General features: G+C 44.6%; 1 long non-coding RNA gene across 1 annotated transcript; it reads right to left on the bottom strand.

Annotated features, from left to right (window-relative positions):
* Positions 1-958: 958 nt before the first annotated feature.
* On the bottom strand, positions 959-2,580 carry LOC134410039 (uncharacterized). Its single transcript, XR_010026237.1, has 3 exons — positions 2,519-2,580; positions 2,053-2,183; positions 959-1,057 (listed from the first exon to the last, which is right to left on the bottom strand). It is a non-coding gene; the product is annotated as an uncharacterized LOC134410039 (long non-coding RNA).
* Positions 2,581-15,192: the final 12,612 nt, after the last annotated feature.

Raw genomic sequence — 15,192 nt, 5'->3', positions numbered from 1 at the left:
TCCAAACAAAGTAAAGAATTTTAAGTCTGATCTCAAGGTGTATTCCTGCATTGAGCAGGGGGTTGGACTCGATGGCCTTGTAGGCCTCTTCCAACTCTATGATTCTTTGATTCAATGGGAGAACGCCGAAGGTGGGAGGTGTCTTCATTTCTGGGATAGGTGGGAGATTCAGGACAAAGAAAAGAAGGACTTCTTCACACAGTCTGTAGTTATGCAATTTGCTTCCATAATATGGGGTGATAGCAACCAACTTAAGATAGTTTTAGAAGGCTGTTAACCTTATCCTCCACGAATTTGTCTATTTCTAAGATCAGCAGTAGCCTGATCTTAGTCGTTGGGAAGAACATCAGAAAAGGGTCACTGCCCTCATGTCCTGCTTGTGCGCAGCAGTGGGGAAAACCGGATGTTGGACTAGATCCAAGAGAGGACTTATAATGCTGTTAGATTTTTAAACTTCATTCTGTAACAGTGAGGGTTAGCAGCTTTTTTAAAAAATTAAGAGCTAAGCCACACATTTCGAAAGCAACTATGAGTATTATAGATACACGTCATTTGTTTAGGTTATTCCTACCCCTGCCTTTCAGTCTTGTAAGAAGATACCCCAGAAGATTCCACATCAAAGCAAAATTATAAAAATATATCTGCTACCAAAATAAAACAGAACATATCTCAAGCAAGCATAAGCTTTTGGCACTGGGCAGACTTCGCTGAAATTTGTGAGAAATGCCAAGAAAATGCAATTTTGACATGTTAATGCTGATTATTTGATCTCCAAACTTGGCAAATATTATAATATATATTCATTTGTATCCCGCCTTTTCCCCAGTACTGAAAAATACATGTCAAATACTGCACTAAGCTGAATGGTAAATAAAGCAATAATCTTCGTCCAGGAGGGAAGAAATGAGCCGATGGCTGTATGTGTTGTCCCTGTTTTTAAGTCTTGTGTTGGGATCTGATCTAAATTGATTTGGGGAAATGAGAAAAATAAACAATTTGACTGGTGCAGATACCCTTGGTTCCATGATCTGGGTCTGTTCTCTTCTCATCAGGAGACCTGTAGAAAAACACATGTCATAAGTTAAGGATTGCAAGGTGGAAAGCACTGAACAGGCTCTGGTGTAGCTCAGACAAAAACTATTCCCACGAGAAATAATATAAATTTGCAATATAAATCAGGCATGTCTCTTCCCCCCTAACTTTCTCAAGAATCTCCACCCAAACAAGGAATTAATACTGGGTTATTATGTGGGGTACATTTGGATAAGAAAATGATATAGCATCCTAAGCGTAAGGTACTTCAGGTTGTTCCTAGCGCTACCAGACAAAAGGTATTGCAGAGCTATTCCAAGAATGGGAAACGTGTAGCGCTCCAAATGTTTTGGCCTACAACTCCCATCACCCACCCACCCAAAAATTGGCTCTTCTGGCTAGGGCTAAGGGCCAAAACATCGGGAGGGCCACCAGATGCCCACCGCCGAGGTATTCCTTTTTCTCCTCCTTAGCAGGGTTTTCTTTTTTGTGTGTAAAGAAAAAAAAAAATGAAAGAAGTGGTGGGGAAAAAGGATGACAAATGGAAGATGTTGTCTGGACCTCCAGGTCAAATTCCATGAATGAGGCAAGGCCATTGCACAATAAAAGCCTTATCTGGAAGCACCCTCAGTCTCTAGCAGTGAAACAAACAAAACAAAAGTTACTTCACTACCCTTCATAGTAACAAGATCCTTTTTTAAAATAGCTTTGATCCCGCTTCCTTCCATACGATCTCTGCTCAGGCTCACACATGTGGAGAAAAGGCAAGGAGACGCTTAATGAAATCCGTAAAGCCCTCTCGGATTCCCCTAATTTCAGCCAAATGATACTGGTAGAATAAGGGGTGGGGTGTGGAACGCAACTGGAGGGGCACTGGCTACAATAAGAGAAACTGTTGGGGATCAGTCCTATGTCTGAACTACTGTGATGTTGTAACACACCTGAAGACATCTGACATATCAAATAATAAAAGCAAAGCAGTTATTTGCCATAAGAATTTAAGCAATTTCATTTTTTAACCTCTGCTTTTCACTGTGCTGATAGAACGTTTCTTTCCACGTGGTGCTATTTTCCGGCATCACCTTCAAACCTTTCTGAAGAACCACCTCAGTGCCAGAGTTAGAGCAGTCTTCCTCCTTGCCATTTCCGCTCTAAGATGAAAAGAATGAATAGATTTTAAAAATAAATAAATTATGAACCACCCTTCATCCTAAGTCAGTGTATGCAACGTTTTAAAAACAAATCCAATATAAAAACGATGCAATTGCAATTTAAGAGGCAGGCAACCACTCTTCCTCACCCCAATATTCCTGTTGGGAAAGGATGTGAAATTGGGATGCCTTGGCAATGGCTTTTAAACAATGGCCCTGGCCCAATTAGGCAGCTTCCGATTTTACTGAAAAGTTTACAGCTGCTTTGGAAATGCCAACTAGTGCCTCACTCAAGTGACGAATGCATAAAAGGCAACATTTTTCAATCTCTTTACCGTCTGTTCGTGTTGGCTACTTAATGATCTGGCACTCGAGCTCCCAGAGGCAGACGAAATGGTGAATTCCTCTTCTGATTGTTCACTTTCTGAAGTAGCTGAGGATTCTGAACTTGGTTCTTCAGCACCTCCGCACTCACAATAGTTGTGTAGCCCTGAACACCTGCAATCATCTGGCGTCATTGGTGGGATATGGATCACTTTGCGACCACAGGACTCTCCTAAAAGAACGCCTTGCTTCTGCCAGCTGTTGGCCGGCTCTTCGACTGCACAGCTGTCTTCTGGTTCATTCGACGAGAATCGCTGGTTTAAAAGAGGACCTGTACTCGGATCAACTCCGTTCCCATCTATAGTCACGGCCCTGTTCGTCAAACCGGCTGGTGCACCTTGGTCCATTTCTTGGCAAACGTCGTACAGGAAAGATGATCCACACATGACCATAGGAATACGGTCGTCGCTGTAATCCCCTTCAACACATGCCGTGAGACCAGTGGGTGGATCTACGGTGGCACTGGACAGGGTTGTCTCTTCAGGGCCTCTTAAGTTATGCAGGCTGCAACTCTCCAAGCAATGACATCCTCGATCAGCAATAGCACGAATGTAACCTTGTGGAAGTTTTTGGAAATGGACCCGATGGCATTCAGGGTCTCTTGTTGACCCTGAACCACACCCGACGTTCTCATTTTCTTGCATCCTGCGCCTTCCAATGTTTTCCACAAATGTACTTTTCTGACCACCTTGGTCACGCACTGGATGGCCGCGCCCTTTGAGTTTAGGGCCCCTAGAAACCGTGGTAGAATTGTATTGCTTCCTCGCCTTTTCCCTGCCCATCGAACGCTGGGTGCTTGTCACCTCCGCTGTTGACTTTGTAGAATATGTAGCGCTGTTTACTTTCACCTCTTGATTATTCCCGGATCTCAGGGTTGGCCTTGTATCCAAACCCTTGCGGGGTCGGCAGCTCTTGCCTGAAACCATTTCAGCAGGGTTGGAAGACGCCGCTTGCTTTTTGATTTTAAAAGGCCGATAAGAATGTCTGGCAGAATTCTCTGCATTGCGCTGGCAGGGTGAAAAGTTCTTCCGCTGAACGCTTGGCAGCTTATCTTGGAGCCCAGATATCGCTGAAGAGGTGCAGGAGGGAGAGGCTCTGCTTTTAAGTATACCTTTCCTAATCACTTCGTTTTGGCCCGTTTGCAGATACGGAGCTCTGGAATTTATATTCACTGAGCTATCAGTCGGTTTCGGGAGAGGCGCAGTAGAAAAACTCTTTGATTTAGCTGAGTTACTGGAAATGTTTGACGGTTTGGTTGATTTCTTTACATCTTTGGCATTTTTTCCTTCTTGGTTTTGCTGGGCTCTGAAAGACACCAGAAGTTAAAATCATTTTACAATCCAATCAGCTTTAGATTAATATTTTTTAAAAAAGAAGGATTCCTTGAGAAGCCAGGAAAGAAATTAGAAAACAATTTAGTTTTGCATTGCAAGATATCCAGACAGCAATGGAATCCCAAGTAGCACAGCAATCCTATACTCAGATTATGGCCACCGTATCCAATGTACGTTTATCCCAAGAGATGAGGGAAATATACAAACAGCGTAGATTTGACATGCCCCCAGCACCCTTGGAAACACCTCCACAGCCCATCAATCAGGGATTGAGCAAATGATCAGGGGTCTGGAAACACAGCCCTATGAAGAGAGACTGAAAGAACTGGCCATGTTTAGCCTGGAGAAGAGAAGATGGAGGGGAGACATGATAGCAGTCTTCAAATACCTGAAAGGTTGTCACACAGAGGAGGGCCAGGATCTCTTCTCGATCCTCCCAGAGTGCAGGACACGGAATCATGGGATCAAGTTACAGGAAGCCAGATTCCGGCTGGACATCAGGAAAAACTTCCTGACTGTTAGAGCAGTACAACAATGGAACCAATGACATAGGGAGGTTGTGGGCTCTCCCACACCAGAGGCATTTGAGAGGGAGCTGGACAGTCATCCGTTAGAGATGCTTTAGGGTGGATCCCTGTATTGAGCAGGGGGTTGGACTTGATGGCCTTATAGGCCCCTTCCAACTCTACTATTCTATGATTCTTTGAAATGACAGCAGCGTAAACACGCTGGCAGGCAAAGAACTCATGACGATAGGGACATGTCCCAGCACACACACACACCACAAGCAAGCTGATGGACACAATATGCCCACTCAATCCACTCCAGTGGCACAGCCAGGAATGACCCCGCTACTGCAATTTCCCAGGTATCCCCCATGCTCCTCACAAACACTGTTTTATGAGCACAGTAGGAGAAGGCCCACAACACACAGCCTACAAAATCTTTCTGGGCAGGAGAAGAGAAGCCACAGCACTCAGTGACACCCACTGCTGGGCGGAACAGCTCAGTTCTACATGCAGGAGGCTCCAGGTTCAAATCCAGGCTATAACACCACACTAGGAAAAGGGGAGACTCCCCCCCAAAAAAACACCCTTAATCCACTGGCTGTAGTGGTGTAAGGAAGGGAGATGGGAACAGCTGCTTTTATTTTAAGACAAAAAGTAAGAAGAAAGAAGATGGGATCCCAGAAGGACAGAAAGGATGGTGGGGCATGTGAAATGATTTGACTATTAGAATTGGGGGGCAAAAGTTTCCTTTAAAAATGGGAACGGCCATGCTCTCATCACGCCCCCATACCTCCTTGCTTCATCCCTGTGGGAACGTGTGGAGGAAACCCATGGCTTCTTGCTGCCCTTATCCAAGCTTCGGATGCTTTTCGCCTCTCGTCTCTTTGGAGATGAACCATTTCCTTGAGTTGTTTCCAGTTCTTCTGGAGAGGCTTCAGAAGTCTGGAGAGAGAATCGATAGGAATTCTTGAGACAGAAACTCACTCTCAGTTGAGCTTGTGAGAGATGGGGGTCCCGAAAGCTAAAGCAGCCACGATGGAAATACTGCGGCAACGGGAGTCGGAATGGAAAAAGAGGAGCCAAGTTTTACTGGTAGGATACTGGCAGAACTTTAAGGAGCAATGACAGTTTTTTAGGGGAAACATCCAAGAATCTCATCACTGAGCAAGAAGAGTGAGACTTGATACATACCGCAGCCACAATTAGCTTGGAAGCAGATGAAACAAGTCTTCGTACGTCTTCTGGTGACATAGACGGGGTAGCACTTATGTGCAGCTTTCTTTGCCTAATGGAAGATGAAGGCGCACTTAATTCATGCCAAGCGAAACACTGGTGGTTACAGCAAGGGCTACTTTCCAGAGGGAGAAGAGGCTTTTGAGACATGTAATGCTCCAAATTACACGGCTTCCTTCATCTCCAAATGACAAAACCATGGGAACTGGGCATGGTTCTGCACAAGACATGGCAGCGCCCAGAGTGACCCAATTCTGTTCGATTCCAATTAGGTGAATTTCCAGATCCACTGCCAATAGCCCATGTGTGTTGTGGCACCAGTGGGGCGGTTGAGTGTGTCAGGCTGCAATCCTACCCGCCCTTACCTGGGGGGGAAGCCTTATCGAACTGAAGTAGGACTAGATTGTGCTGTTTGTAGCCAAACGCACACACAACGTGCCCCAAATCCACAGTGGGGCGATACCTTTCTTAGGACCAACTAAGGGTTACAAAATAGCGAGCAGGTTTTTGGGTTATGCAGAACTCTTCATCAGGCTAGAGGGCACCTAAAACAGGATGAAGAGTTCTTGAGAACATGAAAGTTTCCTATTTTGCGACATTTTGGTTGGTCTTGAGAAGGTATTCCCAACTACAGATATTCGTGCCATATGTTTTCGTTAATATAATTCAACTGCTCTCACTTCAGGAAGGAAATGATCTGATATCACTTGTACAAGTACATCATTGGCTACTAGTTCTGCAACCCCAGTATCAGAGGCAGTAAGCCTGTATACACCGGTTGTTGGGGAACATGGATGTGAGGGTGCTGTTGCTCTCATGTCCTGCTTGTGGGTTCCTGGTCAACAGCTAGTTTGCCACTGTATGAACAGAGTGCTGGACTAGATGGACCCTTGTTTTGATCCAGCAGGGCTCCTCTCATGTTTGCTTACCACAGCACACTAGCCAATGAACGGAGAGACAAGGGTTTCCCCCAAGTTGCATTAGCTCAGAAATATCAGTTACCTTTTTGTGCTCTTTGCTTTGCCCTCCTTCGTTCTGTCAGGTACATAATCCTACAAACCAAGAGGCAAGACCGTATTACTAGTTTGTCTAATGCAAGTTAGAACACTATTTCCTTTGGGAGTCTAGAAAAGCATCGCATCAAACACTGGGAATTTAAATGGACAGTTCAGAATCTCGCCAGGCTTGGCATCACAGTTTAGCGTGGTTGGACGCATGCCAAGGGTCCACAGCCAGCAAGGGTGTGTGTGGGGGGGGGTGGGTTACCCCACAATTGATTATATTGTATATGTCTGGATTAGGATGTCTGATAAGTATGGAATGTTAGAACTGAGTGGGTGTGGTTGATGATGTAATACGTGGGGAGGGAAAGGAGTATATAAGGAGTGCGTTGAGAGTTTGTAAGAGCGTTTTTTAGGTTTTGTTTTCTTGTAGTTTTTATTTGTAAAGTAAGAACAGTTTAGATTCTAGGGGCTCAGGATTGGTGTAAAGAGAGAGAGGTGGTTAGTGTGTGGAGAGTTTAGACTAGGCAGGATTGAAAGTATTATATTTTTATTTAAAAGTTTTTAAATAACAATAAACTTATTATTTTGTTAGCGACCAAATACCACGTGTCAACTTAGCATTATTTACCTGCCTTACAGTTATTAAACACCCACCTTGTATTATACTCACAGTATATTTAGAGCAGATCCTGTATTAAACCTGTTTCCCTCATAGCTAGGGGAAAGGTTTTAATTAACCCTTTCTCAGGTTTTCAAGTGGTGGCGCTAGGCCTGAGAAGGGTTTATGTGATGGGCCTAGCGTAAAGGTTTGTTACGTCGCAGGTGGGCACTGTCAAAAGCCCACCAGATCCGCTCCTCCTCACCATTGCAACCTGCAAGCCCCTGCCTCTCTCTCTGGCACAGTCAACAGAGGCTTTGTGCTGATGAAGCAATAGATGAAACTGCTTTCTGAATGGCTCTCTGCATAGCAAGGAAGCAAGAGGTAGCCATAAAGAGGAAAATGAGGAGCGGGAACTGTAACAATGCGGGTGAGAAAGTAGATCACTGCGAGGGGGATCCACTGGGGATACCTTGTCCAAGAACCTTCCAAAACCTGGAGCCAGTGTTGAATTTTGCCGATATGGAAACACCAAAGCAATGGATAAGCTGAGCCTTAGGGAACAGCTATGATCGTCTCAAAACTACGAGGCAGTAAGGGTGGAGCTCTACATTCAGAATAGGGTGTGCAAGAACATTTCTGTTTGTTTTATTATTCCATTCATTTTTGATATTTGAACTTTTGTTCATCAGGTACCCAGATCCCAAGCCATGTCGAAGTGTGTTAGAACACTTGAATAGGCTGTATTATCATTTACCAGCATGCATCCCCCAACTCAGATTGTGTGTGTGTGTTCCCGAATGTGAAATTATATGTATAAATAAGGCAACATGCATAAAATAATGGGTAGAGATACAATTTTTGTGAACCGCCCAGAGAGCTTCGGCTATTGGGCGCTAGAGAAATGCAATGAATAAATAAATAATAAATAATGGTGATGTGAAATAGTACTCGAGCCATCCTTTTAATCAGCTTCTCCAAATCTTTTTGCTTTTCTGGGCTCTTCTGGACTTTTCTGTTACATTCTTCAGCGCTCCCCACGTAGGCACGCAGGGACGCTTCCAATTTGATCTTAGCAAAATTATGTTCCTTGTTGTCCTCTCGCTCGCTCAAACATGTAAAGTTCTGCAAGAGAATTAAAAACATTCCCTAAAAAGCTGTTCAGAGTCAGGTATGGAAAGCTTGAGAAAATGTTCAAGGAAGTTAATGGACACTAACTAGGTTCAAACCTACCAGCCACAAAACCAGTGTGGTTTGTTTTGTTTCTCTGTTATTGCCATTTATACCCGCCTTTCTTTATCTTTTACTGTGTAACAATAGCAGGAGGGTGCTAGTGACCTCATGTTCTTCTTATGGGTTCCCTGGGGGAGCTGGTTGGCTACCAGGTGAAAACACGACACTGGATGAGATTGGCCTTTGGTCTGATCCAACAGGGTTCTTCTTGTATTGTTATGTTATGTTACTGCCAGAAGAGACTGCTATAAACTAGGGCTGTGCACGGACCCCCGAACCACTTCGTGGCCTGATCCGGAACTTTCGGATTAGGCCCGAACCGCTTCGGGTCGATCTGACCCTCCGCTGCTTCGCTCTGTGGAGCAAGATCCGGAGGGGTGGATTGAGATTTTGCCCCCCTTCCCTACTTACTTGCCTCCGCAGCCGACGGTGGAGGCAGGTAAGGGGGGACAAAATGGGGGCCCAATAAACCCCCTTCCCTCCTGCCCCCTTCCTGCGGCCTGTTTCTGCTTTGAGGCCTGGGCCTCAGTTGAACCGCTTCGCCTCGATCCGCAGCTCCGCTGACCCGATTAAGACCCGCCTTTGGCGGAGGCGAATTGGGCCGCTCCGCTCCTGCTTCTACAACCCGAAATGGAGCGGAGCACAGCCCTACTATAAACATCCCCAAATATACCTAATATGTCTGCACAATGCCCAAATGATACACAGAACTGTGCTTAGAAGCTTAGGGAACCTGTCTGTGATTAGAAGTGCGCAATCACTGTGATTTTGCAACCCACAAAAATGCCAGCAAATGCTTACCGAATGTAAGCCTTTGTCCACATCACTGATGACTCCAGATGAATCGAAGGAATCTTCTTTCCTTTGCACATCAATGTAATACTTTCTAAGGTAGGAAGAGAACCACATGTTCTAATTAATCATCCTCACTGCATTATTTTTAGGGCAAAAGAACATCTTGCTCCCTTTGCAATCATAAGGTCCACAATGAACAATTCTATGTAGCATCTGTCTAGAGGTATTTCTACTTTCTTTTCAAATTTCAGTTCAAAAGGATTCAAAGATCAAAATTGCCATTTTTTTTCTTCTGCCCGTTTTTTCTTTTCTTTTTGTCATTGTTGCTTGAAATTGTAAAAGCAGAAATGTCTGGGCTCTGGAAGTTTTATCCTCTGTTCTGGAATGGAAAGTGCATGGTACATGTTCAGAGGCACTTTAATCTTTTATGATCAACTCACATGGTTTGGAGTTGAGGCCTGACATTGTAAAAAGGACCCTGTGCTCAAATCAAGCCCGGCACCAAAGGTTTTGCATAAAGGAGATTTACTAACATAGTAATGTAAATTTACCTAATCCCATATAGTCCCATATGGTCACCTCCGGCACCAGCATAAGACACCCTCAGCCCCATGGCAGGGCCCACCACTGTCCTGGGAACCCCAGGTCTACAGGTTGGAGAAGCCATTTTAAATTTCCCACAAAACCATGGAGGTGATGCTGCATTGGGGGAAATTTAAAATGGCTGCTCAGCTGATGCCAGCTGTGCTTACTGAGGCTCAAGCACATAGAAGGGTACCCACTAGAAGCACTTTGCCAAGGTCCCTGACAAATCTGAAGCCAGTCCTGGTACCATTTACTCCACTATTTCCTGGTTTCAGCTTTTTTTTTACACTGTTTCATAGGTGCTCCCATCCCATCATCACCATTCCTGCACTCTAAGTGAAAGCGTGCCACATCGCGAAGTTGGGGAAGGAGGCACTAGAGACAGTACAATACATGTATAGAACCACCATTTCATTACCATGCCAAACAGAGCTAATAAAGCAGATAAACCTATCAAATGAAGATCTTGTTCACAAATAATTATAATAATAAAAATATTAAAAAGCATTCAAAAATATACACAGATGCACACCAGACTTCACTTTTAGGATTATGTCAATCAGGAATTGGTACAGACAAAAAAATAAGAGTTTTGCAGCTTATGCTAGAATAAATTTAACCGGTTTGTTTTTTTTTTCAAAACTACAAATATAGGGTTTTTTTAAAAAAATACAAATATATGTGCAAACATTTTACGTTAAATAAATGTATTCGTCTTTCAGGTGCTGAAAGACTCTAAGAAAACTCCAACATGAATATTTCTTAGAGTAGACCCATTGAAATGAATGGGGCAAAGTTCGTCATGCCTAGCAAGTCCCATTCATTTCAATGGGTCTACTCTTTATTTTTAATATAACTTTTATTATTTAACAACAACACATAATAAGAGAAGATTGAGGGAAGACATGACAGCACTCCTCAAATACTTGAAAGGTTGTCCCACAGAGGAGGGCCAGGATCTCTTCTCGATCCTCCCAGAGTGCAGGACACGGAATAACGGGCTCAAGTTAAAGGAAGCCAGATTCCGGCTGGACATCAGGAAAAACTTCCTGACTGTTAGAGCAGTACGACAATGGAACCAGTTACCTAGGGAGGTTGTGGGCTCTCCCACACTAGAGGCCTTCAAGAGGCAGCTGGACAACCATCTGTCAGGGATGCTTTAGGGTGGATTCCTGCATTGAGCAGGGGGTTGGACTCGATGGCCTTGTAGGCCCCTTCCAACTCTTCGATTCTATGATTCAATTTCCATATCTCTTCCAAATCATTGTTTTTTTTTATTATTCCCCTTCTAAATCTAATATTACATGTTAATTTATCATTTATAGCAATATCCCATATTTCTTTATACCAATCTTCTATATCATAATCTCCTTGAACCTTCCAATTTCTGGATATCATTAACCTTGTAGCTGTTAACAGGTTTGTTATTAATTCTTTTCCCATCTGATTACATTTAAGACTTCCATACATTGATAGTAATGCTACACCAATGGGTCTACTCTAAGTAGTTGGAGTTCACTCTTTGTGTTGCTTTTGCTATAAAAACTATCCCGGCTCCCCCTCTGCAAATGGATTTATTAATATTATTAGCATTGTTAATATTAATAGCAATATGTATTGATATTATAATTATTGCATGGCTTTGCCCAAACCCCCGCCCCCTGCAAAGTCCTCTCCCCGCCTCTCTCTTACAGCCTGTGGGCCACGGAGCGGGCGAGCCTGCGCTCGGGCAGGCAGCGGCTCAGCAGCAGCCCGGGCATCGCTTCTGCCCGTGCAAGGCGCGTTTGCCTTCGTCTCCCCGCACCCAGGAAGGCGTCTTACGGTCTCCATGACAACCGCCCGGGGACGCTTCTCCGCGGGAATGGACGGGCATTCCCTCCAATAGCGAAAGGAAGCCTCTTCAAGGGGCGGGGGCCAAGGCAGTCAGTAGGAGGGCGAGGAGTATAGAGATAGGAATAGTCGTATAGAGAAGGGGCTTTGGGGTTTCTTTCTTTTTTTAGTCTAGCTGCAGGGATAGTAAGAACATAAGAAGAGCCCTGCTGGATCAGACCAAGGTCCATCTAGTCCAGCACTCTGTTCACACAGTGGCCAACCAGCCATCGGCCAGGGATGAACAAGCAGGACATGGTGCAACAGCACCCTCCCACCCATGTTCCCCAGAAACTGGGGCACGCAGGCTTACTGCCTCAGATACTAGAGATAGCACACAACCATCAGGGCTAGTAGCCATGGATAGCCTTTGCCTCCAGGAATTTATCCAACCCCCTTTTAAAGCCATCCAAATAGTATCCAAAGCTAGTCCTACGTAGAGTAGGCCGGTTCAAATGAATGAGACTGTTAATTCAATCCCATTCGTTTCAATGGGTCTACTCGACATTGGGAAAGGCTGTTTTAGGGTGCAATCCTACGCATAAGGACATAAGACGTGCCATGCTGGATCAGACAGACCAAGGGTCCATCTAGCACTGATGGTGCTATATAAATAAATTATTATTATTATTATTATTATTATTATTATTATTATTAATAATAATAATAATAATAATAATAATAATAATAGTCCAGCACTGTTCACACAGTGGCCAACCAGCCATTGACCAGGGATGAACAAGCAGGACATGGTGCAACAGCACCCTCCCACCCATGTTCCCCAGCAACTGGGGCACACAGGCTTGCTGCCTGTGTTCAGACAGCTACACGTGCATAAGCTATTACCATTTGATTTTATCCTACGCTTCAGCAGCCACATCGACTACCACAGCCATCATTCCTGAAAGTCTTGGCCTTGGTGGCTGGGGCTTGTGGGAGCTGGGAGTCCAACGACATCTGAAGGATCACCCTTGCTAGAGCTCTTTGTCTCCTGTTGCAGAGAAAACATCAAAGAATCCTGTGGCACCATAAAGACAAACACCTTTATTCTGGCATAATGAGCTTTCATGGACTACACCATTCACACCTCCCTGAAATCCAGAAACTAGAAAATTTGCTTTGTTTACTTATGTATTATCCTTCTGGAACGCCTGAGGGATTTAGGAATTGGGGGCGCTGTGCTGCAGTGGTTCCGGTCCTACCTTTCAGGTAGATTCCAGATGGTGATGCTTGGGGTAGTTGCTCCTCAAAAAAGGAGCTGTTGTATGGCGTACCACAAGGTGCCATCCTATCCCCAATGCTGTTTAACATCTACATGAAACCGCTGGGAGAGATCATCCGGAGGCATGGGGCGGGGTGCTACCAGTATGCTGATGACACCCAAATATATTTCTCTATGCCTTCAATAACAGCATCAGCTAAGGATAGTGTGTCTCCTCTGAATGAATGCTTGGAGGCGGTAATGGGCTGGATGAGGAAAAACAAACTGAAGCTGAATCCAGACAAAACAGAGGTGCTTGCTGTCAAGGGCTCTGACCTATTTATTTATTTATTTATTTATTACATTTCTATACCGCCCAATAGCCAGAGCTCTCTGGGCGGTTCACAAAAATTAAAACCTAGGTTTGGAGGTGTGTCAACCAGTTCTGGATGGGGCTACACTCCCCCTGAAAGCCTGTGTTCGCAGTTTGGGGGTGCTCCTGGATCCGTCGCTCCAAATGACAGCCCAGATAGATGCAACGGCCAGGAGTGCCTACTATCAGCTTCAGCTGATACACCAGCTGTGCCCCTTCTTAGAGTCAGAAGACCTAAAGACGGTAGTGCATGCACTGGTAATCTCAAGGCTCGACTTCTGCAATGTGCTCTACATAGGGCTACCATTGTACCTAGTTCGGAAACATCAACTAGTTCAAAATATGGCAGCCAGTTTGGTCACCGGGACCTCTAGGGGTGAGCATATTACCCCAATATTAAAATCACTCCACTGGCTGCCAATTAGTTTCCGGGCAAAGTACAAAGTGTTGGTCATTACCTTTAAAGCTCTACATGGTTTGGGTCCAGGTTACCTGCAGGATCGCCTTCTCCCATATTGTCCACCTGCACACTCAGGTCCTCTGGGGTGAACTTACTTCAGTCAACTAAACTAGGCTGACATCAGTTTCCCAGAGGACCTTTTCTTCTGTCGCCCCCAGATTGTGGAATGGCCTGCCATTGGAGATTTGTAAAATTAACTCTGTGTGTGCTTTTAAGGCAGCCTTAAAGACTAGCCTTTTCCGGCAGGCCTATCCAGATCAATGTAAAATCAAGAATTTTTAAGATGTATTGATTCCTTTTCTAATGTTGTTCCCCGCCTCGATCCAAAGGGAGAGGCGGGTAAGAAATAAATAAATAAATTATTATTATTATTATTTACTTATTTATGTTGGGATGTATACACTGCCTTGACTGCTAAAAAGCCATCAAAACTCTCTCTCTCGCTAGCATATTGTTTTAAATATACTGTTAGGGAAATTCCCCTAACCTGCTAGGGAAGGGACGACTTCACAACCGGTCCAGAAACAGAGACTTTATTTACTGTGCACCCAGGAGAAAAGCCCCATACCTCATACAGATCGACGGCAGGGACTCTCTAACCATTAGCCACATCAGCATACATTTATACTTCATCCAAGCTGCTCTTACATAATTCTTACATAAACAATGCCATATTTTCGCAGCCTATGGCTGGTACAAAACATTGCATTCTGTTCCTTGATAAGCATCACAAGGAGAGATAGGGATTCCAGAGTACGCTCTAACCTTTCAGAAATCCCTGGTCAGAGGGCTTTCAATGGCAAATAGATTAAACAATGGTCAGCCTTGGAGATCTCTGTATCTTAGCTGTTTTAAAAGGCACGAAGGTGGGGGGCTAGAGGGAAAGTGTCACCTCAAATTGAGGGGCTTCAAACAGATAAGACCCCCATGCAAGGGCAGGCAAAGCTAACAAGCACAAGTGCACCAGGGTGTCTGAGTAAAAGACAACTTGGGTCCAGGGTCCAAGCCTCAGAAGCTGGGGTGTCGTAAGTTGCCACATTTGTCCAGGCAGATTAGGCCTTTGCTTGTGTTCTTGAGAAGTACAGGGCAACCTCAGGCGACTTGCTGATTACGTTTCTGATGACTCTTGGAAAGGGGAAGAGGGAGGGTTGAGCATGGAGTGCTTGGTGTACACTTTTCCCCAGAAAGGGGGTCTTTGGTGGGGGTCTTTTGGCCCATCCTAACATAGGGTGACCATATGAAAAGGAAGACAGGGCTCCTGTATCTTTAAGAGTTGCATTGAAAAGGGAATTTCAGTAGGTGTCCTTTGTATACATGGAGAACCTGGTGAAATTCCCTCTTCATCACAACAGTTAAAGCTGCAGGAGCTATGCTAGAGTGACCAGATTTAAAAGAGGGCAGGGCACCTGCAGCTTTAACTGTTGTGATGAA

This window comes from Elgaria multicarinata, chromosome 17 (genome assembly GCF_023053635.1).
Source record: "Elgaria multicarinata webbii isolate HBS135686 ecotype San Diego chromosome 17, rElgMul1.1.pri, whole genome shotgun sequence".
Taxonomy (NCBI): Eukaryota; Metazoa; Chordata; class Lepidosauria; order Squamata; family Anguidae; genus Elgaria; species Elgaria multicarinata.
This window is presented reverse-complemented; position numbering and strand designations above follow the sequence as displayed.